This window comes from Mesocricetus auratus, unplaced genomic scaffold (genome assembly GCF_017639785.1).
Source record: "Mesocricetus auratus isolate SY011 unplaced genomic scaffold, BCM_Maur_2.0 Super-Scaffold_100676, whole genome shotgun sequence".
Taxonomy (NCBI): domain Eukaryota; kingdom Metazoa; phylum Chordata; class Mammalia; order Rodentia; family Cricetidae; genus Mesocricetus; species Mesocricetus auratus.
Window position 1 is genome coordinate 110,864,804 of NW_024429266.1, and position 16,861 is coordinate 110,881,664.

A 16,861-nucleotide genomic window follows, 5' to 3' on the forward strand; every position below is an offset into this window, starting at 1 on the left:
TCAAGGCCTCACACATACTAGACAATCACTCACCACTGAGCCAAGGTATTTTTTATGGGTTTTTTTCATTTAAATTAGAAACAATCTTATTTTATATATCAATCCCAGTCCCCTCTCCCTCCCATTCTTCCATGCCTTCCCTGCCCGCCAACGCCCATCTCATCTCTTCTCCTCCATAAAATGGGTGAGGCCTTCCATGGAGGATCATTAAAGTCTGTCACATCATTTAGGGCAGGGCCTATGCCCTCCCCTGTGTGTCTAGGATGAGAGAGTATCCCTCTATGGAGGATGGGCTCCCAATGTCCATCCATACACTAGGGATACATACTGTTCCACTACCAGAGGCCCCATAGACTACCCAGGTCTTCTAACTGACACCCACGTTCAGGGGGCCTGGTTCTGCCCTATGCTGGTTCCCCAGATGTCAGTCTGGGGACCATGAGCTCCCCCTTGTTCAGGTCAGCTGTTTCTGAGGGTTTCACCAACCTGGTCTTGACCACTTTGCTTATCACTCCTCCCTCTGCAACTGGACTCCAAGAATTCAACTTCCAAATAAACAGAAGTTCCATGCTAATTTTATTTCAAAAATAATAAAATATGCAGAACCTTATGAACAAATGTCTCAAATCCTAACAGACAACCTCCATTCACTCTCCCTTCCAAATCTTCCAGGGTGCCATTCTTACCTAGACTCTGAGGAGACCCCGTGTATCATATGGTAACCCTGTATCAATACTGTGTGATGCCCCGTCTTCCACCACACTGACTTAAATACTCCCCACTGATGGGTTAGCCTTGCCTGCTCATCCTAAAGATTAGTATCTACTTTGTTGTTTATGTCAACACTGGAAATTTCAATGTCAGAACCTTTCCTGCCAACTCCTCTAGCCCCAAAGACACACCCCGAGCTTTAGCACCAATCTTCTTAGTACATTATGTGATTACAAATCATACTGGCCCCTCCTCTTCCCCTCTCCATGTCTCCACCCATTGGGAAAGCTTACACATGTCCAAGAGCATGGCTTTTCTATTACAGACCTACAAATACATCAGGAAACTCACAATAAAATAAAAGTTGCCTTGGTCATGGTGCCTTCTCACAGCAACAGAACATTAACTAAGATGGGCATATACTCAAAACACTCTTACTTCCTACTACAGACACACATATTCAGCCAAGTTCATAGCTTCTCCATTGACAATCTGGGACATGGAAAACTGTCTAAATTTCCATCAATTGTTAAATATATAATGAAATATGATATCTATATACAATGGAATTTTATTCCACTACAAAGAAAAAAGAAAATTTCATTTAAATGGACAGAGCCACAAAATACACTAAGTGAAGTAACTCAGATCCAGAAAGACAAATATCACATGTTATCTCTTCTATGTAGATCTTAGGGCTAGAATCATTAAATTTTTGTGTTTAATCAGGAGTATATGTAGAATCCAGAAAGCTAGAAAGGGACCGCTGGTGGGAGTGAAGAAAGTTCTTAAAGGGGTGGGGACTGTAGAACACATGTGATATGAAGGGGAGAGAAGAAATGCTGAGGAGAAGGGGTGGAGTAAGGAAAAGGATATAAGGGTGTGGTGACTGAAAGAAAGGAGTGGCAGGCACTATTGGGAGGTGTGCCTTTGTTGGAGTAGGTGTGACCTTGTTGAAGGAAGTGTGTCACTGTAGATGCCCCCATGCCCGGGAATATATTGGAAGCAGATCCATCCAGTAGTATATTAAAAGAAAAAAAAGGGACACAAAGTCAGGTGGGTGAGGGAGATAGGGGTAGTCCTGAGAATAGATAGGAGGAGTGAAGTAAATATGATCAGAATATACTGCATGAAATTCTCAAAGAGTTAATACTTAAAGGTAACTAAGAAGTTAACAAGTAAATAAAAGTACTGAATTACAAAAGTTCAATATAATTCAAATGTGTGAGATGTGTCTCAGTATATATTACATCACATCAAGACACTTTATTGGTTGCCCAGAAAGGCTCTTTCTTCTATTTCTATGCTAACAATTATTTAGTTATAAATTTCACATTTAAAAAGTGATTGGAATCCCCAAACTCCAAGCCTACTTCTAGTCACCCATCTCTCATACTGGTTTTCCCTGATGAGTCCCTCAAGAACCAAGCCTGCCTGCACTATTCTACATTCGTGGGCCTAGATCCAGACATGTAGCTCAGGGAAAGGCCTCGCCTAACGGGTTGCTCTAGAACATCACCTGCCTGTTCAAGCTCCACACTCCAAGGTCAAGCTCCAAATGTACTGTTCATAAACTAGCCTTACCCGGTGTATTCATCCATACCCTACCCTGTCTGTGCTATCCCCATACTCCCAAGCCTCGCTCCAGTTGTGCAGCTTCTACGCCAGGCTGGACTCTCATTTCAAACATACAACCAATGAAAGAAGTCCCAGGTCACATCACAAAACACAAACAATATGAAAATCCAAGACAGTATGTTCCCATCAAACTCACTAGGCCCTACAGAAATGTTCTCCAATGACAATTACCTTGAGGAACCCCAAGACAGAATTTTAAAGAATAATCACAAATTAGGAGGACTTCCACCAAGAGAGTACTAAAGACTAGACATCCTTATGAAGTCCTTATCTCAAAGAACATCTCAAATGCTAAATAAAATATTAAGTCTTCCTACAATCTCCTCTTTGTCTACTAACTCTGAGTAACATACCAACTGGCACCTTTTAGTGTCAGTGTCCTAGTTAGAGTTGCTATTGCTATGATGAAACACCATGACCAACCAAACGCAAGTTGAAGAAGAAAGGGATTCATTTGGCTTACACCTCCATACCATAGTCCATCATTGAAGGAAGTCAGGACAGGAACTCAGACAGGACCAGACCTGGAGGCAGGAGCTGATGAAGACGTCATAGAGGGGTGTTGTTTACTGACTTGATCAACATGGCTTGATCAGCTTTTCTAATAGAACCCAGGACCACCAACCCAAGAATGCCACCACTCACAACAGGCTGGGCCCTCCCCCATCAATTACTAATTAAGAAGATGCCCTAAAACCAGATCTTATGGAGATATTTTCTCAATTGAGGTTCCCTCCTTTTGGATAACTCTAATGCAGTATTTCTCAACCTAATGCTGTGACCCTTTAATAGAGTTCCTAATGTTATGCTGACCCCCCTCCACCATAAAATTAGTTTTGTTACTATCCTATAGCTGTAATGTTGCTTTGTGTTTTCTGATGGCTTTAGGCAACCCCCAAAAAGTTTAACCCCCAAAGGGTTGCAACCCAGAGATTGAGAACTGCTGCTTTTACAAGTCAAGGTGACATAAAACTAGCCAGCACAGTCAGCTTCTCTCAAATGCTTATTTTTATTCATTTCTCTTTGTATTTGTGAACCCTTACCTTGTTTTCATTTTTCAGGGTGTATACTCATTGTACGCAATTATGTATTTCACAAAGACATTTTCATTTAAAGATTCAAGTATCATGTACCCCCATACCCTGCCCTTTCTCCCCCATCCCTTACCACTAATGTTCATGATCAAATCTGGGGGTCTTCATGAGAGGAAAATGTGGTATTTGTCTTAAATCTGCTTGACCTCAATGTGATGATTCTCTAACTCCATCCATTTCATGAAAACACAATTTCATTCTTTTTTTGGGACTGAATGAAACTCCACTGTGGATGTGTGCGTGTGCGTGTGTATATCTGTGTCTGTGTGTGTTCAGTCATCCACCTAGGCTGACACCACCAGTCAAGATTGTGAACTTTGGCACAATAAACACAGACCTGCAGGTATCTCTGTGGTGTACTGACTATGAGTTTTTGTTGTTGTTGTTGTTGTTGTAAGCAAATACCTGACAAGAAGCAACTTAATGGAGAAAAGGTTCTTTTGGCTCACAGGTCAAGATGTTATAGCAATCACAGCGGGAAAAAGTAAGGCAGTAGGAGTATGTAGAAGCTGTCACATTATGTCTGAAGTTAGGAAGCTAATGGAGATGAAAGCTGATGCTCAACTTGTTTTCTCCATTTTATTCAGCCTATGAGATGATCCATATTTAAGGTAGGTCTTCCCTTTCTGCAAGCATCCTCAAAGGCACATGCACCTAGAGGTATGTCTCCATGATGACTCTAAATCCAGTCAACTTTACTAGAGCCTTTGGGTTCCCAGGAGAAGTATGGTTGGATCATATAATAGTAGTTTGATGGTTCATTTTTTGGTTTTTTGGTTTTTTTTTTTTTTTAGGAAATTCCATACTACTTTTCAGGGTGGCTAGTCTGACTACATTCCCACAGTAGTGTATGAGTGTTCCCTTTCCTCTCATTCTTGAATTTGTTGGGGTTTTTTTTCTTAATGATACGCATTCTGATGAAGTTAAGATAAAATCTCAATGACATTCTGATTTTCATGGTTACTCTTTTCATCATCTCCTATCTCTGGTGGTGGTGGATCTTGTGAGCAGCTATCTTGTCACTTTCTCACAACACTAGGGCCCATATCCCCTCCCGTATCCCCTGGTGGGTATTACTACTCTTGCTGGTCAACACTCCCCCACTGACCATTCCAGTCTTCAAACCCTTCAGCCACACAGCCATCTGAGTTAACTTTCACTAAAAAAAAAAAAAGGCCTATGGAAAATTTGGAGCAGTTACACACAGACATTCATCAGAAATCTGCAGACAATGTGCTAACAGATAGAGGCTGGGGGGGGAGGATGGAATCCCAGAGGACAACAAAATGAAATGTGCAGGTTGTGCATCATAAAGGGCAGGCATCAACTTCGTCTTCACCACACGAGCCAGTTAATTCTCCTTATCCATGTCCTTCCCCATGTCTCACTTGTCCATTTCCAAGTCTTGAACAATGTTTTTAGCTGACACCATAAAATTTTTGTAAACAAAATAAACGATTAAAGTGGGTATCTCAGTCAATGTTCTATGACTGAAGAGAGACTCCATGACAAGGCAACACTTGGAAGAGAGAGTATTTAATACAGTCTCAGAGGTTTAATCCATTGTCATCATGGCAGGGAGCATGGCAGCATGCAGGTACAGATGCTGGAGAAGCAGCTGAGAGTTCTATATACAGAAACTCAGGCAGCAGGAACAGAAGGACACTGGGCCTGGCTTAGTCTTTTGAAACTTCAAAGCCCATCCTCAATGACACACTTCCTCCAACAAGGTCACACCTCCTAATCCTTCTCAATTGGTGCTACTCCCTAATAACTAAGCATTCACATATATGATCCTATGGGGGCTGTTCTTATTCAAACTACTACAGTAGGGAAGATTAATAATATATTCTCACACTAATTACTAATGTACAGTAACACAAACACAATGAATGACATGAAACACAATTTAGGGTTAGCTGTATTTCAATAAAACATTTAAATTAAATAGTGTCAGGTATGGTGGCTCAGGCCACTTAGAAGGCTGAAGCAGGGGATTTGTGAATTTGAGAAAAGCCAAGGCTATATGGCAAGATTTTGTCTAAGATGTTAATGGAGCCGGGCAGTGGTAGCTCATGCCTTTAATCCCAGCACTCGGGAGGCAGAGGCAGGCAGATCTCTGTGAGTTCGAGGCCAGGCTGGTCCCACAGCCTCCAAAACAATACAGAAAAACCCTGTCTCGTAAAAACAAAAACAAAAACAAAAAAGATGTTATTGGAAACAGACAGTTGTCAATATGCACAGGTTTAGCCAAAACCATATGCCTGTGAGAGTGTCCAAGCACACCAAACACAAGGAAGTAAGCATGGAGATTCTGAAGCCCAAGTGCGCTCAGGAAGGAAGGAAGCACTTGCACTGTAGTGTCAAATCCCTTGGGAGGACTTAAAATCACCCTTCTTATAGAGTTTAGTAAGGTCATGAGAGGCCAAAGCAGGAAAAAAATGGCAGGGGGAGAGGAGGAAAAACCTTGTGCCCATCTTTAGAGAAGAAATCTGAGCAGTTTCAAATAGGGGACATGAATCTTTTTTGAGCCAAAAACAAGGGCAGAACACAAAAGTTAGCAGGGAATTCTATGACTCCAAGCAAGAACTTAAAAGGACTCAGAGATGCAGGTTGTGACGACAAGACACACACATGGATAGGAAGGAAACACACAGCATATAACTAATCAGTCTGCCCTTCTCAGCCCTGACCACAGCACCTGTGTAAGCAATCAGTAGTATGACCTGCATCTCACTATGCCTGGACAAACCTGCCTTAAACCTGTACTATATAAGCCACTGTTGACCAACACACTTAAAAATACTATATGTTCAGTTAGTATTATACATTAGATTAAGTGATGAAGTAATATTTAATACTTTTCAGTAACTTTTATGCTAGTTTCTTGACTTAGGGTTTTCTGATAACACAGATATAATACTGAACATCAAATTCTTGGGAGATAAAAGTGGATAGATAAACTCCCAGGAGAGATATCCTTCTGTCAGTGGCAGAGCATACACAAATCAATTTGTCCTGTGGCTGAGAACTTTTCACAAGGAGGCATTCTGCACCTCCTCCATGCACAGTGGACTCACATTAGGGCTGACAGTCCCCATCATCTCCTTCCCTTGATCAGGAGGCAGTGGGATCACATGCTCATTTACTCTCTGGGTTTTGGACCCAAAATTTGTTTTTTGTTTGTTTGGTTAGTTTGGTTTGGATTTTTTGCTTCTTTGACAACTACACACTTAATAATACACAATGCTTGTTACAGAATTAAATTGTTTTACATAGTCATACTTAATTATGGCATCAGCTAGTTAACTTCCTTTAAACTAACCATGAAAGACACTCCACACATGGGGATGTATGGAGCACTCCTGGGCCTTCTCATAAATTCAGAGGACAAGAGAGTACTTAGCTTCCATGCCTCATTTTCCTGCACAGCATTCTGTCCAGTGTCCCAAGCACTTGTGTCAAAAGCGCATCAATAAGCAATCACAATATAACCTGCTGTGGGAAACCTAACAGTTACAAGTACAGAAAGCCACTGCAGAACATTAGGAGAACAGTCAAGAACAGGATGCTGGAAGGGAAGGCCACGTGGGACAAACAATTTACAGACAGAGGCAATGACATCTGCACGTAGACTCCAAGCTGGGAAAAGGAACAGCAGGCAGGTTCCAGGCGGGGACAAGTTCAACAAGAATAGCACAGGATGAGCAGACCTGCCTAGTGGAAACAGTGGCTTAAAAGACAGAAGGCCGACTGGAAAGATGATCCAGCAGTTAAAAGCACTTGCTGCCCCTTACTGAAGACCTGGGTTCAGTTCCTGGTTTCTATTTAGCAGCTCACGATCTCCTGTAATTCTAGTTCAAAACAATCTAATACCCTCTTCTGTCCTCTGCAGGCATCAGGCACACACACACACATATAAAATAAAATATAAATAAATCTAATTTTAAAAAAGTTTAAAACGGAGCCAAGCTTACAGAGCACTCTGTATGTAATGCATGCAATGGAAGTTTTGACAAGTTTGTTAGCAATTAGAGGCCATCAAAAATTTTACGGAAGTTATTTATATAAGCAACCGTATGTTTAAGAGAACAAAATTAGAAAGCATTTTGTATGGGAAAGGAGACTAGATCCAGAGGGGGAAAAAAAAAAAAACAGATGGTAGTTGGACTCTCCAAGTGAGCAATCAGGAAGGTGAACCAACATAGTGACAGAAAAAATCAAGGATCATAACTCATCTAATGCAATATATTCTTGCCACACATAATAAAGTAGTCTTTTATTACATTTTTTCTAACAAAAAATAAATAAACTATGTCAGGTGTGATGGCACATGTCATTAATCCCAGCACACCAGAGGTAGAGGCAGGCAGATCTCTGTGAGTTTGAGGCCAGTCTTGTCTACAGAACAAGTTCCAGGACAACATAGAGAGAGATCCTGTGCCCCCCACCCAAAAAAAAAAAAAACAACTAGAAATATGACATAAATTACACGTGTTTTAAGAAGAATAAAATAATTATTCAGCCAACAATTCTGATACCTCAAAAAGTTTTAAAATGTAAGTCTTGGGAGCTAGAGAGATGGCTCCCAAGACTTAGGAGCAATTACAGTTCTTGCAGAGGACCATGATTTGGTTCCCAGCACAAATATGGTTGCTCACAATCACCCATTAACACCAGTTCCAAGGGATCTGACACCTTCTTCTGGCTTCCTTGGGCACTAGGTACACATATGGTACATGTGTATACAAACATGCAAGCAAAACACTCATACACATAAAATAGAATAAATCTTTTTTAAATGTAAACCTTTCATAATCTATGATAAAACCAGCTGCTTATAGAATGTAAGACTCATTATTATGTAACAAAAACATTAGTAGGTAATCCCAGTTAGAATAAAAAAGTATAAGTATTTAAACCTACTATTACAAAATAATCTAAAATTTCTTCTTACATTGTATTCCAGGAAAAAAAGGGAACTGTTTCCATAAAAGTAATCATTTTACTATATTTAACTTAATTTTTTGGTTATAAATGTACCCTTCCTTTTTTCAGTTTTTGCCTGCTGATCTCATTTTACCTACAAAAAGATACATTTACATATGTTGTTTAACATGTCTGCTGTTTAAAATTCATCACCCCCGTATGACTAGAATTTTCTTTTCTTTAATTGAAGATGTGCACAGCAGTCTGTGAAGTGGTGTCACTGTCAAGGACTACAGTAGTTTACCACAACTTGGAACACCATTTAAACTAAGCTGTCAAACAGTCTCACTGTCACTTCTATTCCTGGTATACAAACTACATAAATGGGCTGTCACTTAATACACTGCACCACATTTCAGCCAGACAGTTTCAGCTGTAGATTCGGAGAGACACTGCCAAACATTTCATAGACACTGCAAATTGTTACCAGAGCAACATGCTGAAAAATAATTTTATAGGCAAGTAAATATGAGTTTAAATGCCAAATAGCCACAAGACCTACAAATTACGCTGCATGGTGAACACTATCTGGTAGGCCTGGGATCCTGTAACTAAGAAGTCTCCAGCAACATTAAATCTTACATCTAACTTCACTCTCAAACAAAACTCATTTTAACCCATAAGTGGACAGATTCCAATCCCCCACACATACAAATTGGGAGGAGGCGTTTCTAATTAGCAATGATTATTTCTATAAAATTGTTTTCTGAATGTAAGGATCAGGACCATGGTAATTAAAAGCATATTATTTTCAAATGTGAAGCTAGTAGCTTTTTATTTCTTCCCTAACAAAGCTTTTTTTCCTCATTTAACAGAGGACTGAACTATGAGACGTTAGTTAATTTAATTATCCTATAAAATAAAGTTTGAGGTTTGGTTCACTATGAAAGCTCCACAGCCCACCTTTTACAACCTGCACTTTTCTAAGTAAAACACATCTTATACCTCAAGAGGCAGATAAGCAAACAGATGTGCCCAATGACAATACAATGTAACTCTTTTTAAAACCTGTTCTGATACCTTGTACGCCAAGCTAGCCTCATACTTGCAACCTTCCTGCTTCTGCTGCCCAAGTGCTGCAATTACAGGTGTGTGCCTCTCCCTGACTCAACGCAATTGTGCTACCATGTAAAAAGTAACCCCCATACACAACACTCTTGATGTCTCATTAGCACCTCCACATACTAGACACATGTGAGCACTGAGTATAACTGTGCTCCCAGCACATCTTAGGCATGTTACCAACACAGGTGAGAGCAGCAAGCTGCATAGAAAGACTGAGAAATACACCTGAGAAGTAGTAGGTAAGGAGAGTCCAGGCTGGAGCCTGGAAACTCAGTATTATGCAAATAAAGATAATCTACCTTTAAATGTAGAAATCCCTCATTTTTTACAGATGCAGAGAAAAATTAAAGTAATACTTAGCAGAGCAAATCAAAGCACTATAAAGCCTGAGAGCTGAGTGGTGGTAAGAAAACAATGTCATCAACAAAACCAGACACTGTAACTAAAGATGTAATTAGTGCCCTCATACATGCCAGGGTACTGAGAAGGGTGGCTAGTTAGGAGCTACATTAATTTTAAGTCAAAGTCTTTATAAACTTGAACAATTGTTTAATTGAATGTTGTGTTATTTCCCTCGCATTCACTTCCTCTGAGATCCTGCATGCACCTTCAGATATGGAAAGCTCAAGAGACCCGCACTGCCTGCCACCTTCCGCAGAGCCGTGCTCCTCTGTTTGGAAAACAGCCGGTCCTATCCTTGCTATTTCTGGGAAGAAACCAGGGCTCCCAAGTGGGGGAGGGCAAAGAGTTCTGATTAATACATGACTACATCTTTTTTTCTTGCAGGTGTTTGGAGAATCAAATTAACACATAGCAACAGTTAGTGAGATATGACTTCATTTTCTGTAATAAATGCCAAGATCAAAACATGCCCAAGTCAAATTTCCTTGCAAGGTTCCCAGCAGGAGCCTTCCTCTTGTCTGTGATTTCCTCTCACCCAGCAGAAGCAGGCTGAGTATGCGCATTTGCCACTAACACTAAGCAGCACTTCCTTAATCGCTCATTTCCAACAATTTATGGATCATCAGTGGCAAAAAAAACGAGCAAAAATAATGAAAGAATGCAATGAAAGCTCATGGAGTCCCAGGCTGGACTTCCTACTCACTCCTCTTTAAGATGGAGGCCTGAGACAAATTAGCCACTGAGGGGAAAAGTCATCTGGTCATAAAATACAGTACAAGGTCACTTTTATGTAAGTTTGCCAAAAGCGACATAAACCAGGGCAATCTCAAACTGTGACACAGGATAGAAACATATTAAAACGATCTTTGTTCCTCCTCCATTGTGCTGTCATGTTGCTTGGCTTTATGGACAGCCCCAGCCCAGCACAGAGAGCTTCGCCTCCACCTGGCCAGGGCAACTAATTAAGAGAGGAAGTGACCTCAGATTTTGTGCACTTTACTTTTATTATGAAAGCACTTTGTTTGAAGTTACAGAAGCTAACCTCTTAATCCTACAGATCATGTGCGAGGTTCTGGACACTCTAGGATGGCTGGATGGTTTGGATAATTGGTCAGGATGTTGCTGTCGTTATGCTAAGTTTAAAGATAGGCATTAAAGTAAAGGGCAATATAAATCTGCTACCAGAAAAGTCCTGGGCTTATGAATTAATCTGTCATGATGTTTACATTATACTTACAAAACAATCATATGGTAAGATATTTTCCCCACTTTAAGTTAATTTTGTCTTTACAAGGTTTTAATTCAAATTATAATGGTAACATACAAAATGGATCAGATATATTTCTCTCATTTAAACACCAGTCAGTGGGTTAACCTCTGTAGTTCATTATGAAATCAGAAAACATCACCTGGAGTTACAGCCAATAACCAAGAGGTCTTTTCTGAATAGGGGAGGAAGAAAACACCGTGCCAGGGACCAAAGGCAATAGCCACAGCAGAGTGGTCTGCCCCAAGATGATTCCAAACCCTAAGACCCACTGACTCTCCCATACCAACAAATGATGTCAAAACAAATTCAACATGGGCATTTCCTATCAGAGTTGAATTATGATTCAAGCACAGAATCAGGTTCAAGTATGTAAGACCCAATGCCTAAGGTAATGCAAGTAAGTGGCTGCAAAACAGTCTACACCTACAAAACCTCACTGCAAGACGAAGTTAAATACCTAAAACAAAAGCAGGCGTCTTACAAAAAAAAAATCACTTTTCAAGACTATGCTTTCTTAGACAGTGAGGAGATGGCCCTAATAAGAGAGCAACTCACCCCGGTGTAAGAAGACAGAAGAAAGGCTACTTACAGCTCTTAAAGGATATGGCCAGCTCCCCAGCCCTGTTTGAATTAACATAACTGTTTAATTAAAAACTAAGTAAAGAATTCTGCTTCATTGGATTTTCAACTCAAGCTCTACATCCATCCTGTAGCCAGTGGCCAATTTCCGCATCTCTGCACAATATGCAAGAAGCTGTTTTAAAATCGACTGCCCAGGGGAATCCATGGATGCATGGGGGGCCATGTGCCACTTAGAGAATATGCCAGATGTAGACTCAGTAAAACAGCCCAGGAGGGTGGCCACAAGGGAAAGGGAAATGGAACTAGCCAGACTCTAAGTTTGTCATGACTCAAATCAGTGGGTACATTCACACTAAGAAAGCTTCTACCCTCTCTCCAGTACCAGTCATCAACACACAAGCCCAATGAAGTCAATCGGCAAACAGCTGTGCATGTACTCATTAGCCAGCTTCGTAAACACTCGGATGACTGTGATCAATGACAGCATGACCAGCAGCCTACAGTGAACTTCACTGTTCTGATGTAGTCTCCTAAGCTGCATGGATGGCCGCTGCTTGAGAAACACTGAGGACCTGTGCAGATAATCCCCAGGAGTCAAATGTCACACTAGATTTCAAGGCACTACAGGGACATTTACTGGGCAGTGCCAACAGCCTTTGAAGCTTTTCTGTTAACTAATTTTGAAACAAAAAAAAATACATAAGCATTTTAAAATAACATTGCTCACTTAATATGAAAACTTTCTAAAAATTTCTACTAGGCTCTGTAATACACCTTACCATCCAGTGGCTTTTTGTCAAAGGATGCTACTCCTGATGCTAAAACTGATTTGCTTTGCTTCTACACTCTCTACTTCAAAGTGCAGAAAATAATTTGGGATGTTAGACTACCTGATAATGTGTCATTACTCAGAGCTGGCCACTGCTTTCGATAAGCACTCATTAGCTGAGCACATTTACTGACTACATACTTCTTAATTAAATCACTGTGCTAAGTAAAACAGCACATTTAAGTCCAGAGGGCTGGCCATGTCCTTTCAGAGCCTTTCATCTCTCTTTTATTTTAATTGAATTTATCTATTTGCTTGTTTGTCAGGAGGCACCTGTGCCACAATGCACATGTAGGGGTCAAAGGACAACTTGCAGAAGTCAGGTCTCTCCTTCTACCGTATGGTCCTTGGGGCTGAACTAGGTCCCCAGTCTTGACAGCAGGCACCTTTACTCACTGAATCACCTTGCAGACCCCATCTATTTTCTTACTATAAGCTGATACTCTCTTAGGGCCATCTCCTCGAAATTCCCCTTATAAATATTCAGATCTAAGGAAATACAAATGGTTTTGAGAAAGTAAAAAAGAAAAAAAACTGTACTAAGTCCTAGTCTGTGTGTATTTACATAAATTACCGCATTCAGTCGTCAAAATGATACAATGGAGAGCCAGACGTGGAGGCACACGCCTTTAATCACAACACTCAGAAGGTAGAGGCAGGTAGATCTCTCTGAGCTCCAGGCCCACCAAGGCTACATAGGGAGACCTTGTTTCAAAAAACAAACAAAATAATACAGCAGAGTAAATATTACTACTGTACCAAGCATACAGAAAGAGAATCTAAGTTCCGATGAAGTAACTCAGTCAGCAGTCTGACGTTAACCCTGATACACCTGCAAATGCCCCTTCTCCTTGGAGTGCCAGTGTAGCCAGGCCTCCCCACTCCATCTCCAAGCCTCAGCATCTCTTTCCATCCTTAGCATTAAGAAACTTGCTTACCAAGTCGGATCAATGATAGTCACCCTGGCCTCTACCTCTTAGCCTCTAGCTGCTGGTCTCTACCTTCTGGTCTTTTTTTAAATTCCTTGTGGCTGGGAATCTGCTCATTTGATGGTACTGACTTGTCTTGTTCAAACATTCAACACTTCTGCAGTCCCATCAAAGATGAAGAAAGGCATGATAACCCTGAAGGGTTTTGAGAGACAAGCATGGTTAAATACATGTTTAGGACAAGTATCTCTTTAATCATAAAAAACTTAGAAGTAAAAGTAATTAACGGCAAGAGACGTACAAATGTGGGTGTGAGATGTCATGCTTGTCTCTTGGGTCCCTGCCCAACTGGTTCTCCCTGCTGATGTGAAGTCTAGACAGTAGTTCTCAACCTATGGGTCTGCAACCCCTTTGGGGGTAAAATGGCCCTTTCACAGGGTTAACCTAGACCATGTGAAAACACAGATATTTATATTATGATCTATAACAGTAGCAAAATTATAATTATGAAGCAACAACGAGAATAACTTGTGGTTGGGGGTCACCACAACATAAGAAGCCATATTAAAGGGTCACAGAATTAGAAAGGTTGAGAACTCCTGGTCTAAGAGGAGGAGCACAAGAGGTAATGCTTCTCGGTTTTGCCAACAGGTCTTAATTTCTGAGGATGTTGTTAATCATGTCTCACAAGCTGTAGTGGAATCCCTTTCCTGGCTGGTCAGTGCAGACAGGGCAGAGGTAAGGACTATCCAAATTACAACCTGCCTTAAGTCATGATCTACCTAGTTAACAACTACAACTTCATAAGGAGTATAAACTGAATTCCTGGAACACCAAACAGGAGCAACACTGGACCAACAGTTACACCTATTGCTTGCATTTAGTTATTACTAGCACACTGGCAGGATTAGGAAGAGGAGGGACTGTGCACACAGCAGACATCAGCATCAGCACGTGGTCAGTGAGTCTACACATCTGTGCCTACACATCTGTGCCCTGCCACCTGAATGCTCCCCTCCCCAAACAGTGCTTGACATTGGGTGACACATGTGCTCCAGGGTATTCCTTTCCTTGATGACAAATGAGAAACACTGAAATGCAGACTAATCACTATACTTAAATGAAATGGTGGTTGTAAAAACCCTCCAGAAAAATCTCTTTCCAGTTCCCTGTTGTCTATAGCATAAAACCTAAACTACCTGCCAGAGCTGAAGCCTCCAGGACCTTACCCTGAGGTTCCCCATGTCCCTGATTGCTCCCCATCTTCCAGCACTCATCAATTCAATCAAAACTAAATACCACAAGGGAAGCCTTGAAAGTCCCTCTTACAAGTCCTGCTTACCCTTAAGGCTCAGTCCCATCCCACCTGGCCACCTCCTCTGTGCTTGCTCCAAGATCAAGACACCACTTCTGTTAGTGGTTCCCACAGTTCCTTGGCTACATCAAGCTAGTGCTTATTTGTGTGCATTGCTGATCCCCCCCCCACACACACACACTGTCTGTCCCTTGATTGAAGATTCTAAGCTCTTCATGAGCAGCCCCAGCAAGCTCCTTTAGGGGCACACTAACTCATACTTAGAGCTGCTTACTAAATTTCTGATGGACAGACACATATCTAGGAAAAACTCTAGCTGCAAACTTCCACAGACACTGACATCTGCAGAGTCTCCCGAGGCTCCCCCTCAGGCTGCCCATTCTCTGGAGTACTCTGTAAGGCTGTGCATTCTACACATATTCTAGAAGCCCTGTGGCCTCAGGCTTCAGGTGTTGCCTCCCTTTCTTCACACCCTCTAACAACACAGCTCCTCTGCTGCCAGCATTTCTTGATCCTCTTGTCTTCCCTTTCCACATTCTGTCCTTGGCCATCTCCTCTTTTCTTGCTAGCTTCCTTGTGCTTTCCAGTTTGGGTCTACGGAGAGAACAGTGCCCTTTGGGAGTGCCACTGCTATTTTATACATGAGGTTTTTAGACAATTTAATAGTATTCAATACCTTTGGGCCTCAGTTTTAACCATATACAAGAATAATTTGAACTAAATCAGTGATAAGACCTTGTTTAATTCCCTCAAGAAACTATAAATAATAAAGCAGCTTTCATTTTTGGTTGGTTGGTTGGTTGGTTGTTTTTTCAAGACAGGGTTTCTCTGTGTGGCCCTCGCTGTCCTGTAACTCACTCTGTAGACCAAGCTATTCTCGAACTCAGAGATCCACCTGCCTCTTGCCTCCCAAGTAATAGAACTAAAGGTGTATGCCACCACACCCAGTACAGCAGCTTTCTAAATTAAAACAAAGTAATTCTTTCCTATTACATAATTTTCACTGCCAATCTTAAGACATAAAGATAGAAAATAATTCCAACATTAAAAAAGCCAGTTTTCTCAAGGTGAAGCTTGCTAGCAAAGTACAACTGATTCTCATCTCAGTACATTTATTAAGTAGGAAGTCAGCTGACAGTTTTCAGGGGCACATCTGAAGTAACAACAAGGTCAGTCCACAAAAGCACTTGACCTCTCAGTGGCCCTTCCCCTGTGTCGCTCAGACTATCGAGTGTTAATCTCATTTCCAAGACCCCACATAAACAGCACTCCTTTGACAGCATAATTAAAACTGAAACAGCACAGTTATCAGCATACCCCTGGGCAGGGATGACACACAAATTCATGAGGCATTCTGTGCTTTGTAAAGTTATGTGAGGGTCTGAAGACGGGGCTCAGTCAGTAAAGCATTTGCCATGTAAGAATGAGGACCTCAGCTCAAATACTTAGCACTCATCTAAAACTGGTACAGTCCTGTGTCTGTAATTCCAGTGCTAGAGAGGCAAGGACATACAGATCCTTGGGGCTCATTGGCCAACCATCTGACCTAAGTTATTGAATTCTAGATTCATCGAGGTCCCGGTCTCAAAAAAAATATGGCCAAAGGAAACTGAGAAAGACACTCAATTTTGATCACTGTCCTCTACATGTGCATGCACCTGCATGAATACAAGCAAACACACACACACACACACACCAAAAAGGGGGTAAAAAAGTTATGTGAAATAAAAAAGCATAATCCACACAGTTTACAACTTCCTGTGTGAAATTTATAACATGGTTAAGCACAATTCATTCCATATATTGCAACAGGAATAGAAGTAAAAATCATAAAGGTGTAAGATACTTCAACTGTAACACTACATCACTCTTTCAAGTATTTACTTAAATCTTTTCATTATATTACAAAGTTTGTGGTTGGACACTGTATTCAAAGTCAGAGTCAGTCATCCCATCCTATAAAGTCATAGTATGTTTTCAGATGTTCTCAAAAAGCTTCCCAGTATGCTCACTGCCAGGCCTTCCATATTCATGTAA

At 41.1% G+C, this 16,861-nt stretch overlaps 1 protein-coding gene across 13 annotated transcripts in view; it reads right to left on the reverse strand.

Annotated features, from left to right (window-relative positions):
• Lmbr1 (limb development membrane protein 1) overlaps positions 1-16,861 on the reverse strand; it is a 115,960-nt gene that overhangs the window by 59,338 nt on the left and 39,761 nt on the right. The window lies entirely within an intron of this gene.